The sequence below is a fragment of the Odocoileus virginianus genome, chromosome 19, assembly GCF_023699985.2.
Source record: "Odocoileus virginianus isolate 20LAN1187 ecotype Illinois chromosome 19, Ovbor_1.2, whole genome shotgun sequence".
Lineage (NCBI taxonomy): Eukaryota > Metazoa > Chordata > Mammalia > Artiodactyla > Cervidae > Odocoileus > Odocoileus virginianus.
The window spans coordinates 38,377,836-38,403,024 of record NC_069692.1 but is presented as its reverse complement, the minus strand read 5'-3'; the positions used below and the strand labels follow the sequence as shown (position 1 = coordinate 38,403,024).

The window sequence follows — 25,189 nt, the reverse complement described above, 5'->3', positions numbered from 1 at the left end:
ACTCAGTGTTCAGTTTTCTTAATGGTCCAACTCTCACAACATGACTATTGGAAAAACCATAGCTTTGACTAGATGACCTTTTGCTGGAAAAATAATGTCTCTGCTTTTTATTTATTTATTTATTTATTTATTTATTTATTTATTTTTGTCTCTGCTTTTTAATATGCTATCTAGGTTGGTCATAGCTTTCTTTCAAGAAGCAAGCATTTTTTAATTTCATGGCTACAGTCACCATCTGCAGTGATTTTGGAGTCCAAAAAAATAAAGTCTGTCACAGTTTCCATTGTTTCCCCATCTATTTGCCATGAAGTGATGGGACCAGTTGCCATGATCTTCATTTTCTGAATGTTGAGTTTTAAGCCAACTTTTTCTACTCTCCTCTTTCACTTTTCATCAAGAGGCTCTTTAGTTCTTCTTTGCTTTCTGCTGTAAGGGTGGTGTCATTTGTGTATCTGAGGTTATCGATATTTCTCCTGGCAATCTTGATTCCAGCTTGCGTTTCATCTAGCCAGCATTTCGCATGATGTGCTCTGCATAAAAGTTAAATAAGCAGGGTGACAATATACAACTTTGATGTACTCCTTTCCCACTCTGGAACCAGTTTGTTGTCCCATGTCCAGTTCTAATTATTGCATCTTGACCTGCATAAAGATTTCTCAGGAGGCAGGTCAGGTGGTCTGTTATTCGCATCTCTTTAAGAATTTTCCACAGTTTGTTGTGATCCATATAGCCAAAGGCTTTGGCATAGTCAATAAAGCAGAAATAGATGTTTTTCTGGAACTCTCTTGCTTTTTTGATGATCCAATGGATGTTGGCAATTTGATCTTTTGTTCTCTGCCTTATCTAAATCCGGCTTGAATATCTGGAATTTCACCGTTCACATACTGCTGAATCCTGGCTTGAAGAATTTTGAGCATTACTTTGCTAGTGTGTGAGATGAGTGCAACTGCGTGGAATTAACTACTAAAATTACACTACTAGGTGTTTAGAGAATACTTGTAGAAGAAAATAATTTACCTGGGTGTTGAAAAGTAAGTAACAGTTAGCAAGGGAGATAAAAAAAAAAAAAAGAGGACTGGTCAGGAGACCATAGATACAGTGGTTCAGAATGAAAGATAAACTAATAAAACATATTCAGTATTTACTTAATGGCCTGCTATTGTGAGGACCTTGGGGAAAAAATAAGACGTTGCTTCCTTTCTTATAAAGCTTATAAACTAGCAAAGAAATAAAACATATCAGATTAACAGCTACAGTACAAGGTAGAATGTAGTAAATGCCACAAACAAAATACCAAAAATACTTCAAAAGTTCAGCAGGCAGGGGAAAAAATACAGTTATTGAGTTTATTAAAGTAGTGTCTTTGAAGTAGTAATTAAAGAATAGGCAGAATTTTTTAGACCTAGTTTTAGGGGATAATTCAGCCATAAGTGACAAAAATATTAATGGAAAATATTGAATATCCTAGTAAAACTGATCAATTTTATTGAAGAGATTCAGTTTGCTTTTAGGCAAGTCATCAAAAGCAAAGAAAAAACAAAATGAGACTTTGAAATGCTAAGGAAAGAAGTTTATATATTTAGATAGTTAATTTTATAGCAAATAACAGGGGAGAATTAAAAATGTTTAAATAACTCATCTGATAATACTTGTTATGACAAAAAGGTGGTACACATAAATAAATTTTATACATGTAAGCACAGACATGTATACCCCAGACAAACATTTTAATAATATTGGCTCATGCCACATACACTATTTATTGATCTTTAAGAGAACATGGATATTTTCTACACTATTAATGATATTCAGTGAAAATGATAGTATAGAAGTAAATAATCAAAGGAATAAGGGCCATATACATACATCATATATTTCATATATAACACATGTGCTAAGTTGCTTCGGTCATGTTCGACTCTTTGCAACCCTATGGGCCACAGCCCAAAAGGTTCCTCTGTCCATGGGACTCTTCAGGCCAGAATACTGGAGTGGGTTGCCATGCCCTCATCCAGGAGCTCTTCCTGACCCAGGGATCAAACCCGTGTCTCAAATGTCTCCTGCGTTGGCAGGCAGGTTCTTTACCACTATCACCACCTGGGAAGACCATACATAATATAGGTTGTTTTAAATTTTAAAACATTAACAACTGTAGTGAATTGACCTGAGCATATAACATCATGAAAATTTCTGTATATTTCCTACAGATGATTTCCTACAAGATTACTGTATTGGAAGACATTAAAAAATGAGTGTTTTTGACATTTATTTCCCTTCAAGACAGAATAATGTGTGTCATGTAAAATAGATGAAAACTATAAAGCAACTATTTCCAGGAATTAAATAAGAGAACTAGGTGGAATCCTGGAAGGAAGGGAAATATGAGCTCCACAATTATAGGTTTCCACTTGCAAATACTTTCAGATTACCATGCAGCGAGATAGTGGCCAAAGAGAGAACATTCTTTTCTGGGCTCAAGAGGAACAGATATGTTTTCGATGACTGTAATGGCTGGAATTTTCAGGAAGGGACGTTGGACATGAGCAAGACTCATGGTAGGTGGGTGAAAATAATCCAGAAGCCTATGTGGGAAATCTCTCTAAGTCTTCTACCAAAGACAGGGCCATGAATATGTGCAGTAGGACTCTGTAAAGGCTTACAAGGAGAGACTGCTTGGGAACAAACAGCTGAGCAGAGACTCAGTGCTTGTAGGAGTAAAAGCACTCAGTAAGTCAGACATTTGGGTGAGACTCAGAGGCAACATTTTAGGCATCACCATGCTTTAGGGAATATGACCCAAAACTAAAGACAAAAATAAAAATAGACTCATCAATAAATAAATAAATAAATAAATAAATAAATAAATAAATAAATAGACTAATCACAGGAAAAATCATGCCAAAATAGGGTCAAGAGAATTTTCCACGAATGTAACTCCTTGTCAGAACAAAGCTCAACACAGTGGATCATCCACAATATTTAGCACATAATTTAAAATGTAGAATATAAAGAAGTAGGGAGTAACATGAGTGAAAATGAAGTAAGAAGCTCTAAACCACATGTCTCTCTGAGAAACATGCCTAAAAAATCAAATAAAAACTGACAGAATCAACTTTCTAAGAACTCTGAAAAAATAGGCAAAGATTTACAGCAACCAAGCAAATGCTGAATCAAGGAAAATCAACTTAAAGAATGGGAAAGCTCTATGATGTCTGATTTGCTCTTTCTCTACCGCCCCTCCCCACCCCTGCCTCCGGTGCTGCAGTTATCTGAAGGGAATAGAAAATACCTTATTTACAAGCAATTGTATTTTTCTTTTCCAGCCAGTCTGGGTCTTACCTGAAAGACAATGCAAAGCACTTGTCTTTGTTTAGCCTAACTAGGAACCTGCTCAAGATGAGTGAACTGTGTTTCTCTAAAACAGAGTTGGAAGATAAACGAACAACCCACAGCAGCTTGAGTCAAAAGATTACATCCTTGAGGAATACAAAGAGCATGGAGAGGCTAGTCAGAAGAGCTGGGCAGAAAATTTTGGGAAATTAAGCCATTTAAAAGTGTCCCTGTATACGAAGGAGTTTAGAGACACATGTATGCCTTTGCACTCAGAAAAAAAAATATCTGAAACCAACTCTTTTGGGTGATCTCTAGACACAATGCAAGTAAGAAGTGAAGGCAGAGGTGAAAATGGCCTGGCCAAGTGATGAAGAGTCTCAGCAAAGAGCCAATGTGTAAAGGAGAAAGGAAGAGTGTTTTTCCCTTTCTCTTTCTTAAATATTTGGCAAATTATCAGGAGTAGGTATGTCTCATCTTTGAGAGTGACTTTGTTTTGTTTCTACCACAGCTGAATTTCTTTTATGAATTTTCAATCTTTACATTTTTTTCATCTAAACTACCATTTTTATGTCCATGGCATGAAAAAAGCAATTACTCAATACTGTTTGAAAATATGGGTAAACTACCAATGGACTTAATTTAATGGAAATTAAACTGTCTTAAACAAATCTTAGTTTTGAAAACTATACAATTAAAAACAACTTCATAAGTGGAATCTCACTTGGCAAAAAAAACAAATCATGTAAAATAATCTCTTAAAAAATGGTATCATGTCAGGAGAGAAAACCAGAAAACAATAAATTCTATATATTTTAAAAAACTGCCTTTGTTATTGCACCTATACTATTAGCTTTGAGGGCAAATTTATGTTTGCAGAACTTCAGGGGAATCCGTTTGAGCCAGATGTTGATGGTCTCAACTTAGCATTCTGGAAATGAGAGGGGGAAAGAAATATACCTGAGGAAACTTGTTGAATTTATGAGGTGAAAGGGGTTGTTACAAACTGCAGAATAAGAATGATTGCAAAGCTCTTGTAACCACATCCCTATTGCTATCACATTAACATATTTCTAGAGAATGTTCCATTCTCTTAAGTAGAAAATGTTAAAGTTATATAGAATATTCAGTAAAAATGAGTAAAAATGAAATGTAAGACAAAGTACCAACTTAATAAGAAATTAAGTCAAACTAAGGAAATAGATGATAACATTTTCTTTTAATCATCTTTGGATGTGATTAAACTATGCTCAATCTAAATTGTTGCACATAATTTGACAGCCTTCTGAGTTCAATGCAAATGTATGAGATCCAATTGGAAGCAATAGGAAAAAGGAGTCTTGTTGCTTAGTATATTAAATTTCCATTAGCAGGTGTATGCAATGAGGACAATGGCAAAATCAGACATGATTGGCCTACTAAGAGAAAGATTCTATTGCTGGAATTCACTTCCTAGCAATGATAGGAAATGTAAGACTCTCTTATTACAGCAAAGAAAATATAGATTCCTGAGTCCACTAACACTGAAATATGTAGGGGATAAACTAGTCACATTCTCTGGCTCACTTATCCACATTCACTATATTTCATCTCAGTTATTAATGACTGATAGTGTGCTAATTCCAAATTGTTTTAACGCTTACTTTCTCGGTCACCAAAAGAGTAGATTCCTTATTAAATAATCATATGAACTGTCATTAAAAGGTGATTATAAATCAAGTATAGATAACTCTTGGAGAAGGAAATGGCAATCCACTCCAGTATTCTTGCCTAGAGAATTCCATGGATGGAAGAACCTAGTGTGCTACAGTCCATGTGGTCACAAAGAGACACGTAAATAAATCTGAACAATATGTAAACTACTTGACTATAAAAACTCAGAGGTTGTCCTCTGCTCACTTTTATTCCATTAAGCTAAACATGATCTTGCAACTACTGGCTCAGAGTTTTGAAAAAATCCATGAATTCCAAATTGAAAGGAGAGAATAAACCTAAAATTGTGGGGAATAATGGAAGCAGATCTAAGGGTAGGATTCTTACGCTGTGCTAGACTATATAAGGTGGTGCAGGCATGCTCAGCAGCTCAGTCCTGCCCAAGTCTTTCTGACTCCATGGACTGTAGCCACTCAAGCTCTTCTGTCCATGGAATTTTCCAGACAAAAATACTGGAGCGAGCTGCCATTTTCTACTTCAGGAGACCTTCCCAACCCATGGATCAAACCTGTGCCTCTTGGGTCTTCTGCACTGGAAGACAGATTTTTTACCACTGAGCCATCTGTGGTGGTGGCTGATGGTTTAATTGCCAAACTGTGTCTGACTCTTTGCGACTCCAGGGACTATAGCCTACTAGGCTCCACTGACTATGGGATTTCCCAGACAAGGATACTGGAGTAGGTCGTCATTTCCTTCTCCAGGGGATTCTCCTCACCCAGGGATCACACCCAGGTCTCCTGCATTGCAGACAGATTCTTTATCTACTGAGCCACCAGGAAAGCCTCTAGATAAGGCGGCCCCTTGATCAAAAATGCTATCTCTTTTCCTTCAGTGTCTGTGAAAAATACCTTTTATTTGGTTATCATCTTTAGATTTTACAAGCTGAGCCAAGTTTGAATTAGAAAATCACTTTTTATAAGATAATAAATCCCCTAAAATTCTGAAGGGTCAAGGAATGATAATTGCATGTTTGTATACATTAGCTTGATGAAAATGTTGAATTCTTAATGTCTAAATAGTTTACTTGAAATGATAGCTGACTGAAAATTTAATATAAAGAACTTAAACAAATATGAAAAGCTAGAATAGAAGTTAATTTAATCAAATTTTTTAACATGTGAGTGCTTTTAAAACTTAGTAGAAACTTTAGAAGTAATAAATTTTAAAAGACTGTGTATTTTAAATGTAAAATTACCTGCATTCCAGCATATTTAACTAAATGCAAATTAAAATTTGAGAACAGTAGAATATAACAAAATGTTACATACCTACATTTGCAGATATAATTCAAATTATTAAGAAAAAGTTAAGAAGTTAAGAACTTGATGGATAAAGTGACAAAAAAGAAAATTAACTTGAAAAGTATACAAAAATATCCAATGAATATACACAATTTCATCTATGCCATTCATCCCTATATCCATCTCCCTTCTGGAAACCATTAGTTTGCTCTCTTTATCTTTGAGTCTGTTTCTGTTTTGTTTGTTCATTTATTTTGAGTTTTAGATTCCACATATAAATGGAATAATATGATTCTTGTTTATCCTTGTCTGACATCTCACTTAGCATAATAGCCTCTATGTCCACCCATGCTGCAGTAAATGACACTATTTCATTCTTCTTCATGGCTAATATTGCACTGTATGTATATATATATATCACATCTCTATCCACTTATCTGTTCTTGGATACCAAGGTTGCTTCCATACCTTGGGTCATGTAAATAGTGTTGCAACGAACATAGAGATACATATACCATTTCAGATTAGTGTTTTTGATTTCTTCATATAAACAAGAAGTAGAAATGTTTGATGTTATAGTAGTTCTATTTTTTTTTTTTTTTTCAGGAAACTCCATATGTTTTTCCATTGAGTTCATATCAATTTACATTCCCACCAACAGTGCATAAAGGGTTTTGTTTTCTCCACATCCTCACCAATATTTCCTGTTTGATGTCTTTCTGAAAACCAATAGAATAGATGTGAGGTGATTCCCCCACTGTGGGTTTGATTTGCATTCCCCTAATGACTGCAAGGAGATCCAACCAGTCCATCCTGAAGGAGATAACTCCTGGGTGTTCATTGGAAGGACTGAAGCTGAGGCTGAAACTCCAATACTTTGGCCACCTCATGCGAAGAATTGGCTCATTGGAAAAGACCCTGATGCTGGGAGGGATTGGGGGCAGGAGGAGAAGGGGATGACAGAGGATGAGATGGCTGGATGGCATCACCGACTCGATGGGCATGAGTTTGAGTAAACCCCGGGAGTTGGTGATGGACAGGGAGGCCTGGTGTGCTGCGATTCATGGCGTCACAAAGAGTTGGACACGACTGAGGGGCTGAACTGAACTGAACTGAAAGATCAGTGATGTTCAGCATCTTTTATGTCTTTGTTGGGCATCAATATGTGTCCTTGGAAAAATGTCTATTCAAGTGTCCCCATTTTAAAATTAGGATACAGATTCCTCTGTCCACTAACATTGAAATATGTAGGGAATAAACTAGTCACATTCTCTGGCTCACTTATCCACAGTCACTATATTTCATCTCAGTTTTTAATGACTGATCATGTGGAACACAAACAGAAATATCTGCAATTGAGGCACAAGTAAAGTACATTGTCAACCATCGAGAAGCAGGTTTACTTATGGCTTACAACAAATTTTTTTAACGTACTGCCATTAATCGCAACACCACTCACTATAATGTTGTGGCACTTGGCTAATGTCAAGATAGGGTTTAGAAAAGTCCCCACTCTTTATGCACCATTTAAATTCTTTTCTGATTTGTTTCAACTTATCCATCTTTCATTCATTCAATGTGTGAGACACAATTGCTGGTGATCCATCACATAAAGTCTACAGAGGATTTTCTATTTGACTTGTTTCAATTAAGACTGATAGGAGAGGAGCAGTAGGAAGTTTAAGAAGAGAAAATAACATAAGAAGCAAACAAGCAAGCAAGCAAGCAAACAAACAAAAGGCAGTGAAATATTAAAAAGCACATTTTTATCTGGGTAATCCTAGTTTATTTGTTGAGCTGAATGGACTAAGTTAAGGAAAACTTAGACCTGATAATAAAATAAATTTTGTGTAAGTGTAAGAAGCTACTTACTGAAATAAAATGGAAAAACAAACTCATATTTGTATTTTAGAGAGGCAGCTCTTGAGAAATGGTATGTGATAGATTAAAATAAGAAAAATACTATATGTAAAGATAGGGAAGAGGTTGTATTACAATAGTCCCATGGGATACTATAAGCAATGGAACTGAAATACTGGCAGTAAGTATAAAGAAGAGAAGGAGGAATTTAAGGCATCATCACGATAGAAAATCAACAGGAATTGATCAGCAATAGCATATGATGGGTTAAGGAGGAGACATCAAGAATGTTCATCTGTTGTCTCAGGCAACTAGGTAGGTAGTGATACCATTCAGTAAGACAGACAAAAAGTCATAATGATTTTAGTTTTTTTAGTCTTTTATAAGAACGAACTTATGGATGCCAGGGGGAAGAATGGGGGAAACAGATAGGTATGGAGTTTGGGATGGACATGTGCACACTGTCATATTTGAAATGGATAACCAACAAGGTCCTATTGTATATTTATAGCACAGGGAACTCTGTTCAATGTTATGTGGCAGCCTGGACAAGAGGGGATTTGGGGGAGAAAAATACATGTATATATATGGCTGAATCCCTTTACTGTTCACCTGAAGTAATCACAACATTGCTAACTGGCTATACCCCAATTAAAAAAAAATTTTAATACTGGGAATATTAGTAGAGGTAACACCTTAAGCCTTATTATTTTGAAAATTGCATGTAAATAGTTACTCCAAATTACTCCAGATTTGGCCTTGGAGTACAGAATGAAGCAGGGCAAAGGCTAACAGAGTTTTGCCGAGAGAAACCACTGGTCATAGCAAACGCCCTCTTCTAACAACACAAGAGAAGACTCTACACATGGACATCACCAGATGGCCAACACTGAAATCAGATTGATTATATTCTTTGCAGCCAAAGATGGAGAAGCTCTATACAGTCAGCAAAAACAAGACTGGGAGCTGACTTTGGCTCAGATCATGAGCTCCTTATTGCAAAATTCAGAGTTAAATGGAAGAAAGTAGGTAAAACCACTAGACCATTCAGGTATGACCTAAATCAAATTCCTTATGATTATACAGTGGAAGTAAGAAATAGATTTAAGGGACTAGATCTGATAGACAGAGTGCCTGATGATCTATGGACGGAGGTTCCTGACACTGTACAGGAGACGGGGATCAAGACTATCCCCATGGAAAAGAAATTCAAAAAAGCAAAATGGCTGTCTGAGGAGGCCTTACAAATAGCTGTGAAAAGAAGAGAAGCCAAAAGGAAAGGAGAAAATTTAATGAAATTTAAATGCAGAGTTCCAATTTAAATGCAGAGTTCCAAAAAAGAGCAAGGAGAGGTAAGAAAGCCTTCCTCAGCCATAAATGCAAAGAAATAGAGGAAAACAATAAAATGGGAAAGACTAGAGATCTTTTCAAGAAAATTAGATACACCAAGGGAACATTTCATGGAAAGATGGGCTCAATAAGTGACAGAAATTATATGGTCCTAATGGAAGCAGAAGATATTAAGAAGAGGTGGCAAGAATACACAGAAGAACTATACAAAAGAGATTTTCATGAACCAGATAATCACGATGGTGTGATCACTCCCCTAGAGCCAGACATCCTGAAATGTGAAGTCAAGTGGGCCTTAGGAAGCATCACTATGAACAAAGCTAGTGGAGGTGATGGAATTCCAGTTGAGTTATTTCAAATCCTAAGAGATGATGATGTGAAAGTGCTGCACTCAATATGCCAGCAAATTTGGAAAACTCAGCAGTGGCCACAGGACTGGAAAAGGTCAGTTTTCAATCCAATCCCAAAGAAAGGCAATGCCAAAGAATGCTCAAACTACCGCACAATTGCACTCATCTCACACGCTAATAAAGAAATGCTCAAAGTTCTCCAAGCCAGTATTCAGCAATACATGAACTGTGAACTTCCGGATGTTCAATCCGGTTTTAAGAAAAGGCGGAGGAACCAGAGATCAAATTGCCAGCATCCACTGGATCATTGAAAAAGCAACAGAGTTCCAGAAAAACATCTATTTCTGCTTTACTGACTATGCCAAAGCCTTTGAGTGTGTGGATCACAATAAACTGTGGAAAGTTCTGAAAGAGATGGGTATACCAGACCACCTGACCTGCCTCCTGAGAAATCTTTATGCAGGTCAGGAAGCAACAGTTAGAACTGGACAAGAAGCAATAGACTGGTTCCAAATAGGAAAAGGAGTACATCAAGGCTGTATATTGTCATCCCTGCTTAGTTAACTTATATGCAGAGTACATCATGAGAAACGCTGGGCTGGAGGAAGCACAAGCTGGAATCAAGATTGCCAGGAGAAATATCAATAACCTCAGATATGCAGATGACACCACCCTTATGGCAGAAAGGGAAGAAGAACTAAAGAGCCTCTTGAAGAAAGTGAAAAAGGAGAGTGAAAAAGTTGGCTTAAAGTTCAACATTCAGAAAAGTAAGATCATGGCATCTGGTACCATCACTTTATGGCAAATAGATGGGGAAACAGTGGAAACAGTGGATGACTTCATTTTGGGGGGGCTCCAAAATCACTGAGATTATGACTGCATCCATGAAATTAAAAAAAAAAAAATGCTTACTACCTGGAAGGAAAGTTATGACCAACCTAGACAGCATATTAAAAAGTAGAGACATTACTTTGCCAACAAAGGTCCGTTAGTCAAGGCTATGGTTTTTCCAGTAGTCATGTATGGATGTGAGAGTCAAACTATAAAGAAAGCTGAGCACTGAAGAATTGATGCTTTTGAACTGTAGGTGTTGGAGAAGACTCTTGAGAGTCCCTTTGACTGCAAGGAGATCCAACCAGTCCATCCTAAAGGAAATCAGTCCTGAGCGTTCACTGGAAGGACTAATGTTGAAGCTGAAACTCCAATACTTTGGCCACCTGATGTGAAGAGCTGATTCATTGGAAAAGACCCTGATGTCTGAAAAGATTTAAGGTGAGAGGAGAAGATGACAACAGAGGATGAGATGGTTGGATGGCATCACTGACTCAATGAAGATGAGTTTGAGCAGACTCCAGGAGTTGGTGATGGACAGGGAGGCTTGGCGTGCTGTGGCCCATGGGGTCCTGATGAGTTGGACAGGACTGAGCGACTGAATTGAACTGAACTGATGTAATTAGTTCTACAGACATTAAGAGCAAAAGCTTGTACAGGACTCAGAACATGCACTAACTTCCAGATTTTTTGCCTGGGGTACAAATAACTTGCGTAATTACCATAATGGGATTTAATGGGTGAAACCTTGTGGGTTTATTTTCTTTTTTCCTTCAAAAAAGCACCAATATCTCCTATAGTGCCAATATACAAATATAACAGGATGTCTTAGAATAACAGCCTAAGTGTTTTTCTACATGTGGTATTAGATGTGATTACAATATCATTTCTTGAGTAACTTGGTCAGACATTGCACCTATGTGTAGGGTTCTTAGCTGTCATGTAGCAAGTCACAGCTGACCTATTTGAACAAATTAGTGAGCAAACATTCTGTGGCTATTCTAACAGAGCAAATATTATTGGTAATCTAAATGTATTTTATCCACAAACTAAAGAAGATTTTAAAGCAATTCAGGTTAGATACTGTTTGCAAAGGAAAGTAAAAGCCCTGATCTTCATGTTTCCAAAATAACACTGTCTTGAAGAAATTTAAAAATCACAGTTATAGAAATAAGAAGAGAAATGCTCATTCATGACTACATGGCTTTTTCACAAATATGTGTGTCTAAAAATATTATGTATAATAATTTCTTACCCAAATCTGACATTCTATTGTAGAAATGTAGGAAAGAAATCAATTTGTGAGTCTACTGCTGAATCATCAGTTATTCTGTGCCTATGATGACACATTTGACTAACTTAATTCAATTATTATTTATTCTTTTCACAGTTTGAATATAATTCTATGAGTTCTTTTTCTGTTTGGTCTGGGGCATGAATGTATAATTACTAATGATGATAGTTTTATACATGCATGAAAAAACATTTGATTTTAATAAATAGTGTTGATAGTTTAATCTTTAGACACCGTGAGAAAGGAACCTTCTCCAAGCCATGGAGGCAGTTTGATTTAGTCATATCTGATAGGTCGATACAGAGGAAGAAAAAAAAAATTAATGCTCAGGAACTACAGAATGGAAACAAGTTGCAGTGCAAATTTATCTGATTAAAGGTTCAATTTTAGTTTGAAAAACTTTAATCAGCAATTGTACATAAACGTTTATGTATTATTGCTCTAAATACCAATCCACACAAGTAGCAGTCTATAATAAATATATCCCTTAGCTATTAAACAAACAAACAGAAACATTGAGGGAAACAAATTGAACATAAAATTCAATAACAAAAGAAAACATAAGTAAATATTGAACTTGTAGAATTAATAAATAAATTATGTCCAAGTTCAGAGTTCCACCTACATTTTACACAAAATACTTATCAGCTGATATTCCTAATAGAAGCTGACAAATTTTAGGTTGATTACGTAGTCTAATACCAAAGACTAAGAAATAGACACTAAAATTTAACTAGAAATAGTACCTATTAGAGTATACTTTTGAAATTTCTGAAATCAAATGTATTTAAAAGGTTTTCTCTAGTTCCTTTGATATTCAACCTTGATCAATTTTCATTTGAAGAGGTAATTATAAAGTCCCCAGAGTTCCCAAAACAACATAATTAGAAACTCAAGCACAAATTAAAACAAAATAATTTCCATCTACCAAAGAAAGAAATGTGAACATCTTGCCTTTTGTCTAAATGCATTGATCATTTTAATTACAAATTATGGGAAAAGTTAAGGGAATCACAGCATTCAGTTTACAGCATATATATGTGTGCATGTGAGTGTATTTTTATGCCTTAAAACAATGTAGGCAATAAGCAACAATATTACAATAAAATGTGACTTTAAAATTTGAGTATACATTGGTAATGCATTGTTTTTCATTTTATGTACACTTAAAAATTGTTTCCTGTGTATAGGATGAAGGTTTATTGCAGAGAAAGAGCTATAATAGTTCTATCATGAGAGTCAGATCTAAATTAATTGACAAGAGAATTGCCAAGTGCAGGTCATAAGTCTTTGCAGACTTAAAAATCTGTGTTGGGAAATTTGACCTTTGTCCTAGTTCTGGGCTAACTGGTAGGAGTTGGGATAGGGAGGGTCATGCAAACTTAATGGACATATACAGCTCTCAGAAGCTTTACCTGAGAGCTAGTCCAGGAACTTTAATCTGAACATTAAATCTCTATTGGTGCTGGGGATATAGTTCAATATTTATAAAGGTTAGTGCAAGTAATTTTTTAGTATTCCTCTGGCTGTAACAGTGGGCCTTGAGTAAGAATAAAGGGGACCTGAGAATAAGGGCCTGAGTATAGGGCACTGTGAGCAGTAGGAAGATCCTTGGCCATCATGACAGACCAGGAGTCAAAGAGAGACACGGCAAATACGGGCCATACTGGTGAACCTTCAACTTGTATTACCTTTTATTCCTATTCCTTTCCTGCACTATAAAATTTTCATTTCCATTAGGATTTCAAGAAGGTGTATTAGGTTTACTTTGCTATGTGTGGAGAAAAGTAAACCAGTGACACCTGTAGTGGCAAGGGAAAGTAGATGTGAAACTGTAACAGATGACAAAAAAAAAAAAAAAAAAATGCCTGGGGCAGCACTTCCTAAGAGGTCATAGCAGTCCATCTAAGTTGACAAGAATTCTTTGGGGCTGTTTAGCAACAGTAAATAAGATACACTGAAGGAAGAAGGAAGCAGGAAAGGAGGGAAGCATGGATTTCCTACAAAAAAAGTAGAAAGAAGACTTTGTGTGAGGACCGACCTGTGTTATCAAGGTATTAAAAGAAGTGATAATCTGAAGTTTGAGGTTTTGTAATATAACCTATAATTATACATGTATTGTAACATTGACTTTTTGCAGCAGTCAAAAAATGCCTTTTAAAAAGTCACATTTAATAGCTAACTTTTAACTCAATTAACTTTTTATTTAAATTGGGTTAAATATTGTGCAGGTTCATTGAAATTAACAGTGAAGAGTGATCTGTAATATCACAGCACAAGGAGGTGTGCATGAGTGGGAAAGGAAGAGAGATGTTGTGCCTGGGGAGAAAAAAATCAGAGTAACAAAATCAACTTTGCATATTTCTCAAACAATGCATATGCTAAATCTCTTCAGGCAGGTACAACTCTGTGCGTAGCCAACCAGGCTCCTCTGCCCACGGGATTCTCCAGGCAAGAATACTGGAGTGGGTTGCCATACCCTCCTCCACCGGATCATCCTGACCCAGGCATCGAACTCACTTCTCTTATGTCTCCTGTACTGATGGTTAGGCCAGTTCTTTACTGATAGTGGCACCTGGGAAAGTGAAAGTGAAAGTCGCTCAGTCATGCGCGACTCATTGCGACCCCATAGACTATATGGTCCGTGGAATTCTCCAGGCTAGAATACTGGAGTGAGTAGCCTTTCCTTTCTCCAGGGGATCTTCTCAACTCAGGGACTCAACCAAGGTCTCCCGCATTGCAGGCAGATTCTTTCCTAGCTGAGCCACCTGGAAAGCCCTTCTCAAACAATACTCAATCCTTAATCCTGCTGTGTTAGGTCCATACCACTTCTGTCCTTTATTGTGCCCATCTTTGCATGAAATGTTCCCTTGGTATCTCTAATTTTCTTGAAGAGATCTCTAATCTTTCCCATTCTATTGTTTTCCTCTATTTCTTCTCACTGATCAGTGAGGAAGGCTTTCTTATCTCTCCTTGCTATACTTTGGAACTCTGAATTCAGATGGGAATATCTTTCCTTTTCTCCTTTGTCTTTAGCTTCTCTTCTTTTCTCAGCTATTTGTAAGGCCTCCTCAGACAGTCATTTTGCCTTTTTGCATTTCTTTTTCTTGAGGATGGTCTTGATTCCTGTCTCCTGTACAGTGTCATGAACCTCCATCCACAGTTCTTCAGGCACTCTATCTATCAGATCTAATCCCTTAAATCTATTTCTCACTTCCATAATATTATCATAAGGGATTTAAATTAGGTCATACCTGTATGGTCTAGTGATTTTCCTTACTTTCGTCAATTTAAGTCTGAATTTAACCATCAGGAGCTCATGATCTGAGCCACAGTTAGCTCCCAGTCTTGTTTTTGCTGACTGTTTAGAGCTTCTCCATCTTTGGCTGCAAAGAATATAATCAATATGATTTCAATGTTGACTATCTAGTGCTGCGCATATGTAGCGTTGTCTCTTATGTTGTTGGAAGTGGGTATTTGCTATGACCAGTGTGTTCTCTTGGCAAAACTGTTAATATTTGCCCTGCTTCATTTTGTATTCCAAGGCCAAACTTGCCTGTTACTCCAGGTATCTCTTGACTTCCTACTTTGGCATTCCAGTCCCCTAAGATGAAAAGGATATCTTTTTCTGTTGTTAGTTCTAGAAGGTCTTGTAGGTCTTCACAGAGCTGTTCAACTTCAGCTTCTTCAGTACCAGTGGCTGGGGCATAGACTTGGATTACTGTGATATTGAATGGTTTGCCTTGGAAATGAACAGAGGTAGTTCTGTTGTTTTTGAGATTTCATCCAAGTACTGCATTTTGGACTCTTTTGTTGACCATGATGGCTACTCCATTTCTTCTAAAGGATTCTTGCCCACAGTAGTAGATATAATGGTCACCTGAATTAAATTCGCCCGTTCCAGTCCATTTTAGTTCATTGATTCCTAAAATGTCTAAATTCACTCTTGCCATCTCCTGTTTAACCACTTCCAATTTACCTTGATTCATTGACCTAACATACCACGTTCCTAATTTTCTTGTAGAGTTCTCTAGTCTTTCCCATTCTGTTGTTTTCATCTATTTTATTGCATTGATCGCTGAGGAAGGCTTTCTTATCTATCCTTGCTATTCGTTGGAACTCTGTATTCAAATGGGTATATCTTTCCTTTTTTCCTTTGCTTTTCACTTCCCTGCTTTTCATAGCTATTTGTAAGGCCTCCTCAGACAGCCATTTTTCTTTTTTCATTTCTTTTTCTTGGGGATGGTCTTGATTCTTGTCTCCTGTACAATGTCACGAACCTCCGTCCATAGTTCATCAGACACTCTGTCTATCATATCTAGTACCTTAAATCTATTTCTCACTTCCACTGTATAGTCATAGGGATTTGATTTAGATCATACCTGAATGGCCTAGTGGTTTTCTCCACTTTCTTCAATTTCAGACTGAATTTGGTGATAAGGAGTTGATGATCTGAGCCACAGTCAGCTCCCAGTCTTGTTTTTGCTGACTGTTTAGAGCTTCTCCATCTTTGGCTGCAAAGAGATCTTGTTTTTGCTGACTGTTTAGAGCTTCTCCATCTTTGGCTGCAAAGAATATAATCAATCTGATTTCAGAGTCGACCATCTGGTGATGTCCATGTGTAGAGTCTTCTCTTGTGTTGTTGCAAGAGGGTGTTTGCTATGACCAGTGCGTTCTCTTAGCAGAACTCTATAAGAGATACCAAGGGAACACTGCATGCAAAGATGGGCTCAATAAAGGAAAGAAATGGTAGGGACCTAACAGAAACAGAAGATATTAAGAAGAGGTGGCAAGAATACACAGAAGAACTGTACAAAAAAGATTTTCATGAACCAGATAATCACGATGGTGTGATCACTCCCCTAGAGCCAGACATACTGGAATGTGAAGTCAAGTGGGCCTTAGGAAGCATCACTATGAACAAAGCTAGTGGAGGTGATGGAATTCCAGTTCAGCTATTTCAAATCCTAAAAGATGATGATGTGAAAGTGCTGCACTCAATATGCCAGCAAATTTGGAAAACTCAGCAGTGGCCACAGGACTGGAAAAGGATAGTTTTCATTCCAATCCCAAAGAAAGGCAATGCCAAAGAATGCTCAAACTACTGCACAATTGCACTCATCTCACTCGCTAGTAAAGAAATTCTCAAAATTCTCCAAGCCAGTATTCAGCAATACGTGAACTGTGAACTTCCGGATGTTCAAGCTGGTTTTAGAAAAGGCGGAGGAACCAGAGATCAAATTGCCAACATCCGCTGGATCATCAAAAAAGCAAGAGAGTTCCAGGAAAACATCTATATCTTCTGTACTGACTATGCCAAAGCCTTTGACTGTGTGGATCACAATTCACAAAATGTGGAAAGTTCTGAAAGAGATGGGGATACCCGACCACCTGTCCTGCCTCTTGAGAAACCTGTATGAGGGCCAGGAAGCAAGAGTTAGAACTGGACATGGAACAATAGACTGGTTCCAAATAGGAAAAGGAGTATGTCAAGGCTGTATATTGTCACCCTGCTCATTTAATTTATATGCAGAGCACATCATGAGAAACGCTGGACTGTAGGAAGCACAAGCTGGAATCAAGATTGCTGGGAGAAATGTCAATAACCTCAGATATGCAGATGATACCACATTTATGGCAGAAAGTGAAGAAAAACTAGAGTCTCTTGATGAAAGTGAAAGAAGAGTGAAAAAGTTGGCTTAAAGCTCAACATTCAGAAAACTCAGATCGTGGCATCCAGTCCCATCACTTCATGGCAAATAGATGGGGAAACAATAGAAACAGTGACTGACTTTATTTTTCTGGGCTGCAAAATCACTGCAGATGGTGATTGCAGCCATGAATTTAAAAGATGCTTTCTCCTTGGAAGGAATGTTATAACCAACCTAGACAGCATATTGAACAACAGAGACATTACTTTGTCAACAAAGGTCCATCTAGTCAAGGTTATGGTTTTTCCACTGGTCATGTATGGATGTGAGAGTTGGATTATAAAGAAAGCTGAGCACCGAAGAATTGATGCTTTTGAACTGTGGTGTTGGAGAAGACTCTTGAGAGTCCCTTGGACTGCAAGGAGATCCAACAAGTCCATCCTAAAGGAGATCAGTCTGGGTGTTCATTGGAGGGACTAATGTTGAAGCTGAAACTCCAATACTTTGGCCTCCTGATGTGAAGAGCTGACTCATTTGAAAAGACCCTGTTGCTGGGAAAGATTGGGGGCAGGAGGAGAAGGGGATGACAGAGGATGAGATGGTTGGATGGTATCACCGACTCAAATGGACGTGGGTTTGGGTGGACTCCAGGAGTTGGTGATGGACAGGGAGGCTTGGCGTGCTGCGGTTCATGGGGTCGCAACGAGTTGGACATGACTGAGTGACTGAACTGAACTCAACTGAACCAGGTTCCTATGCAATATTGATCTTTACAGCATTGGACTTTACATCCATTACCAGTCACATCCACAACTGGGCACTGTCTTTGCTTTGACTCCATCACTTCATTCACTGAGACATCAAAATCCAGCCTGTAGATAATTTAAGGTAATGAATCCCCTATATTTAAGACATTTTTATGAAATTTACTATATTTTTTATAATGATCCTCACATTTCAAAATGAGGAAATTCAGCACATTAATGATGGTTTAAAGTGATGTCTTTAGAGTATATTATATATTTCACATGGAAATTAATAATCATTTCTTTTCCTACAGATAAAATAAGAAGCAACTCTGTAGACTTCTCTTCCTTCAACCCCTTACGTATGCCTCTTTTCAGCTAATTACAAAGGTAGTCTGTGTATCCCTGAAAGACTCATCTGAGGATTTATTTTCTATAAAAAGGTTTGAAATGTTACACTTACCAGAAGATGATCACAAATCTGCAAATGTAGTAGGGGGCCAGCTAGTCAAGTCACCACAACTAAGATGCCATTAGCCTGTCTTAACAGGTCACAGCCATCAGCTGCTATTCATCATATATATCAATGGACGTTGTTCACATATCTGAAATGAACCCAAGAGTGAAATGTATAACCATCCCACCTATGCCACATAAACACGTGAGCTGACATTTATTTTCTCTCTCATTATTTCTCATTTTAAAAATATAAGTCCAGTTATATATTTTGAACTATAGGTAGAGAATTTATTCTAATTTCTGCTTTGTTTTAAACAGCTGATGTTATAACTTTGTAAAATCAAAGTGTTAGTTGCTCAGTTCTATCCAACTCTTTGCGAACTATAACCCACAGGCTCCTCTATCCATGGAATGCTCTAGCCAGGAATACTGGAGTGGGTAGTCATTCCATTCTCCAAGGGATCTTCCCGACCCAGTGATTGAGCCTGGGCCTCCTGCATTGCCGGCAGATTCTTTACCCTCTGAGCCACCAGGGAAGCCCTTACTGATGTTTAATGTAGAATATAGGATGAGATGTGTAGTATTAATAGTTATAGATCATTTTGTAGAATTTTAGATTCACTCTATGTTAGCAGAGAATTTTAAAATATTATATAATTTATCTTTTTAAAAATTCTCTTCTTAGTATCAACATGGAAGTCCTTTGCTTTTTGTTGGTATATATGTATGCTATCAAACTGAATAATGTCTTCTGCTCTACACCTCTGTCCTACACTTCAGCTAATAATCAACTATCTCTTATTGTTTGATTACTAGAGAAAATGCAGAGACTGTAGATAAATAGTAAGGGATTCATATTTAGGTAATTTAACTAGGAGAAACTGAGTCTAATACTTGCTGCAAAACTTTTTTCTGATGTTCTTCTGTGATGCATGTAACTCTTTTCTTTAATTTTATAAATAAATAGTCATCCCGAGTAATTGAAATTTTAAAATCACTGTTTTATCCAGGAAAGATAAGATATTAATCAAGTTGTTTAACTGATTCAAAAAGTTATTCATTGAAAAAAAATTAAGGTTCCTACTATAAATTATGCTTTAAACCATATTAGTTGTGAGAATACAAATATGTTAATAAGCCGAGGATTGTACTCAAGGTGCTCTTAGGCTTTTGAGAGCTGGGGTATGTAGATTTTACAGCACAAGCTATTAAAGGCACAATCTTCCAACAGATGATGAAGATTGTCTCATTAGTAAAGGAATAACAGACACAGTCCAGAAGTGGGGTGGGAAATGAGCAGGTAACCGAGAAGTGGTAAGTTAAAGATAAGTAGGACTGTACAAACTTCTACTTTCTTTACCTTCCTATTTTCTGCAAGAAGAACCACATCAAGGGAGAAATCATAAATGTTGGAGTAATTTTTAAAACTCATGTTGCATTAAATCTCATCATTTGACTGTTATGATTCTCATACTTTTACTCAATAAAGGAAAATTAATATCATTTAAAATATTCTGATTTAAACTAGGTTAAATTTTTGGTTGACCCCCAAGGACAATATGTTATGAATATACTTGATGAGAAACTTTGAATAAAGGAATTGTTGACACAAAAGTTTTGAGAATTGAAAGTGCTTAATTTATTTATAAAGATAAGTGAGAAGCCTGGAGAAAACTAAATGTCAATGATACTTAACTCCTCTCATTTTACATCCTATCAACAACATGAAGTTTCATTTCTCGCTCTATCACTTTACCCAAATTTTTATGGCTTTATTGTAGGGTATGTTGTTATGTAAATCTGAGGAAACATAGTGTTTGAGAAAACTGTATTATTAATATTTAACAGTAGAAAATTGCATTTAATTAATTAAACATGTAGTTAGGTTAGGTGCGGGAGGTCATTTTGTTTTTTTTTTTTTTTTTTTTTACAAATTTGTGTTTACTACTGTAGACTGGGACCTTACTGTATTACCTAAAATGTACTAACTGGTATATGAGCTTCCCAGATAGCTCAGATGGTAAAGAATCTGCCTGCAATGCAGAAGACCCGAGTTTGACCCCTGGATTGTGAAGATCCCCTGAAGAAGGCAATGGCTACCCACTCCAGTATTCTTGCCTGGAGAGTTCCATGGACAGAGGACCCCAGCAGGCTACAGTCCAAGGGGTTTCAAAAAGTTGAACACAACTGAGTCACACACATATACACACATACCTGGCATACAAAGACATTTATCTTATTATTAATTTAGGAAAAAAGTCTGAATACTTTCTTCTTTGCAAAGGTAATTTGCAAAAGCAAATCATATGTGATTCTAATATGGTTTATTTAAATTATTAATTAAAAAACAGTGCAATATCTCATTCATCAGCAGATTTATAACAATTGATACTTAGTAATTCTTTCATTTTTAAAATATATTTTATGTACACTCAACTTCCCATGATAGTGAAAATTCAAGTCAATTTTCTTTCATTTCTTTCTCAAAGAAAAAGATTTTGTTCAGTTGCCAATTAAATAAAAATAATTTTAAGTCTGCTTGTAGAGCATAATTAAGCTTTTCCTTTTTTCAGATTAAATGATACAATCAGAAGTATGAGTTCAAACCTTGAGCCACAAGCAAAAATTTTAGAAAGAACTCCTTGATTAACTATAAAATAATTAGATGTTGAGGAAAATGGCAACCAGGGGTTATGAGGGCAAATGGTAAAAGGAGTTTTGTCTTTCCATTTTGTAATTATAGGATGAAGTTGGAACCACAGAAACTATTAAGGATCAATATACCACTGAATTACAGAGTATTATTAAAATCTCACAAAATATTTATTTTTAGTTAGAGTTCTGCTGTGTTATTTCCATTGTAGACTTTCTTGGTTCCATGACAGAGTGTACATTGCACTGTGGGCTTCTATTCTGGAACAGGGAGGGGCTGATGTGTCAATATTCTCCAGGTTGCATTGCAATACCATCTTCATCTCTTCAGTATTTCTCTTGGTTTTCAAAAACTTGAAGAATGCCACAAGTGGAGAGGTAAGATTATCATTTGTTACCTTGTTCTACCAATCCTGAGAAGCCTTTCTGTGTTTATAGTTAGTGATCTGCTTTCCATTTCTAACTAACAACTCAGTGGTCAGTTGGTTGTTTCAAGATGCTCTTTTAGTCAGCATATTCCATCAGACTTTTGTTTCTCATTCTTTGAATATTATCTAAAGAGCTCCCTGATCTGTTACCTACAAAAATGAACAGAGCAGCACAACAAATAGTCACAGAAACATTTAAACAAGGACACTAACTATTCTTTAGTTGGGGCAGGACAATTCCAGGGACAATATTACTTTTACAATTTTGTCATTTCATTAAAAAGAAAAATTGAAAAAAAATATATCTACTTAGAGAACTAGTCTTTGGCAAAAAGACAATGCTTTCTTCCAAATGATTCAGACATTTTAATAATAAATTTAGTTTTCTGATATCACACTTATTTTGTCAGATTTCTCACTGAAAAATTCCAACACCTAGTGTTCAAGTAATGATTTTTCAGTGCTTCATCCTATTGTTAAACATAGCAGTGATAAAATAAGTGGTGTAATGTCTTTTTTTCCTTTATTTCTCACTTATCTATATTAATATTCTTGAAGACTCTGGCTAGTAATTTTTAACTTCAGTGATCATAATCTTTCATAGTAACCTATAACTTATTTTTTATTGTTTTGTTTTTTAAAATTTTTGTGTCTGACATTCATGATTACTGCCTATTTATCATCATCATCATCATCATCATCATCATCATCACTATGTCCTTGACTTATAAGTCCCTTGTCCCCTTCTCTTCTCTAATGTTTCATATATTTTATCTCTGGTCTGGTTGTAAAATCCTTATAGTACAGCTGAAAGGAAGGGGTCAATGATCTAAAAGTGAAAACAGTGATATTTTTAAATTCATTTTTTTGCATTAGATATTTAACCAGCTATTATTGAATTTCTACTATGAGATAAAAAATATTTTGTTGGAAAATATAAAGATAAAACCATTTTTGCCTCTGCTCATTAATTCTTACACTTTAGCATAATTAAAGAGAAATACATAATGAAGAGGAGAGGTATAATAGAAATGAAATGGCAAAGCAGAGGAGGGAGCAACTAATTTTGCCCCTGTGAGTCAGAGAAACATTTAAGTTCTGAAACAAAAAATTAAAAAAAAGAACATTTGAGTTCTGAAAGGAAAAAAAAAAAGCTCTAGGCAGAGAGAGTTTTGGAGAGGAGTGAGTTAAGGCTAAGGTCAAAGTAATTGCTAAGGAGTACACACACATGAGTGCATGGATTTACAGTGCTCTTGTCTGTCTAGTCAAGGCTATGGTTTTTCCAGTGGTCATGTATGGATGTGAGAGTTGGACTGTGAAGAAAGCTGAGCACCAAAAAGTTGATGCTTTTGAACTGTGGTGTTGGAGAAGACTCTTGAGAGTCCCTTGGACTGCAAGGAGATCCAACTAGTCCATCCTAAAGGAGAGCAATCCTGGGTGTTCATTGGAAGGACTGATGTTGAATCTGAGACTCTAATACTTTGGCCACCTCATGCGAAGAGTTGACTCATTGGAAAAGATCCTGATGCTGTGAGGGATTGGGGGCAGGAGGAGAAGGGGACGACAGAGGACGAGATGGCTGGATGGCATCACCGACTCGATGGGCATGAGTTTGAGTAAACTCCGGCAGTTCGTGATGGACAGGGAGGCCTGGCGTGCTGCGATTCATGGGGTCGCAACGAGTTGGACACGACTGAGTGACTGAACTGAACTGAACTGTTACTGCATAGAGGCCAGTGATTCTCCTTTCCTTGCGAAATATGTTCTGAAATGTTGAAACTGCCAGATGACTGTACTTTAAATAAAGATGAGAGACAGAACTGAGGTGTGCTTTATAATATTGACCACTTGCCTGAACAGATTGGATAGAGAAATGCTTTTCAGTACTAGAAGCCTATAATGAGAATCTGGTTAGCTCACATATGGATTCTAACTGAGATTCAAATAGCAATTTGCACACATAGAAGAACTGGTCTTTGGTTATCAGAAGATACTTTTCATATTAATACATTGTTTTAGTCTCTAACGGGCGTCCCTGGTGGCTCAGCTGGTAAAGAGTCTGCCTGCAAGGCGGGAGACCTGGGCTTGATCCCTGGGTTGGGAAGATCCCCTGGAAAAGGGAAAGGCTACCCTACCCATTCCAGTATTCTGGCCTGGAGAATTCCATGGACTGTATAGTCCAAGGGGTCGCAACGAGTGGGACACGACTGAGTGACTTTCACCTTCACTTTAGTCTCTAACTGTCTGCCAAACAACGTAAAGAACATTGTTGAAAAACATGTAGGCCAAGCAATAAATTTTACTCATTTTTAATAAATATTAATATATGTGTACCTTGGTGCTGTGCTCAGTCATGCCTGACTCTGCAACCCCATAGCCTGTAGTCCACCAGGCTCCTCTGTCCATGGGGTTTCCCAGTCAAGAATTCTGGAGTGGGTTGTCATTTCCTACTTCAAAGTATTAATATACAAATATGCTCAAATTAGAAAAAAGCATTTCAATACAATAGATTTTCTGCTTTTATTTTCAAGTTAAATAGCTTTTTTACTATTAGTAAATGACTTTCTAAAGTGCAGGGCTCTCACCCCTCTGAATTTCTGCCCCTTGTGTGTATGTTGGTAAGGAAGAAGTATGGGCACTGGAATAGATCAGATTTGTTTTTTGAGGTACCTTTGTTCTCTGCATTATTGAATCTCTTTAACAACTCACATTCTGCTAGATTTTACTATTTGTTCACATGTTGTGAACAGTTTTTATCCACTGGTTGTGACTGAAATCTTCTCTTTAACAATCATTCTATGCTTCAGTTATTCTCAGTATTAGAGTGATAGAAATGTATAGCTTTCCCCTTTCTCTACATTAAGTTCCTAGTGCCTGATCCTTAAACAGTTTAAGAATCCTCCAAGCATTTGATTTTGAAGAAATAAGAGCTGGCATTGAATATGATGCAATGGGCAATACTGCCACAAAATAAAACATTTAAATTTTAAAATAAAGCCCATCTGGCAACTGCCAGTACCAACAGAAAGGAATAACAACAAGGAGAACAGGACAAACTCCTCAAAAAGAAGAAAAAAAAAAATATGGCAATTGAATTTGAGGGTCTGTGCTTTCATTCTCATTCTATTTGTCTTTGGAAGAGGGGGTAGCTCTAGGCAAGGATTTAAATGTTGGCTTGAACAATACTTTTTCCTGTGGAATGTCTCCAGGGAATCTCTGACTGAGATCCAAATTCAAGCCTATTGTAATCTCCTTGCATGATGCAACATATGGAGTGGCAGATT

General features: G+C 36.8%; 1 long non-coding RNA gene across 1 annotated transcript in view; it reads right to left on the bottom strand.

The window, feature by feature from the left end:
- Positions 1-25,189, bottom strand: part of LOC110134834 (uncharacterized) — a 201,466-nt gene that overhangs the window by 41,153 nt on the left and 135,124 nt on the right. The window contains exon 2 of the long non-coding RNA XR_002313181.2: positions 18,830-18,971. This is a non-coding gene — a long non-coding RNA (uncharacterized lncRNA). The remainder of the gene's footprint in view (positions 1-18,829; positions 18,972-25,189) is intronic.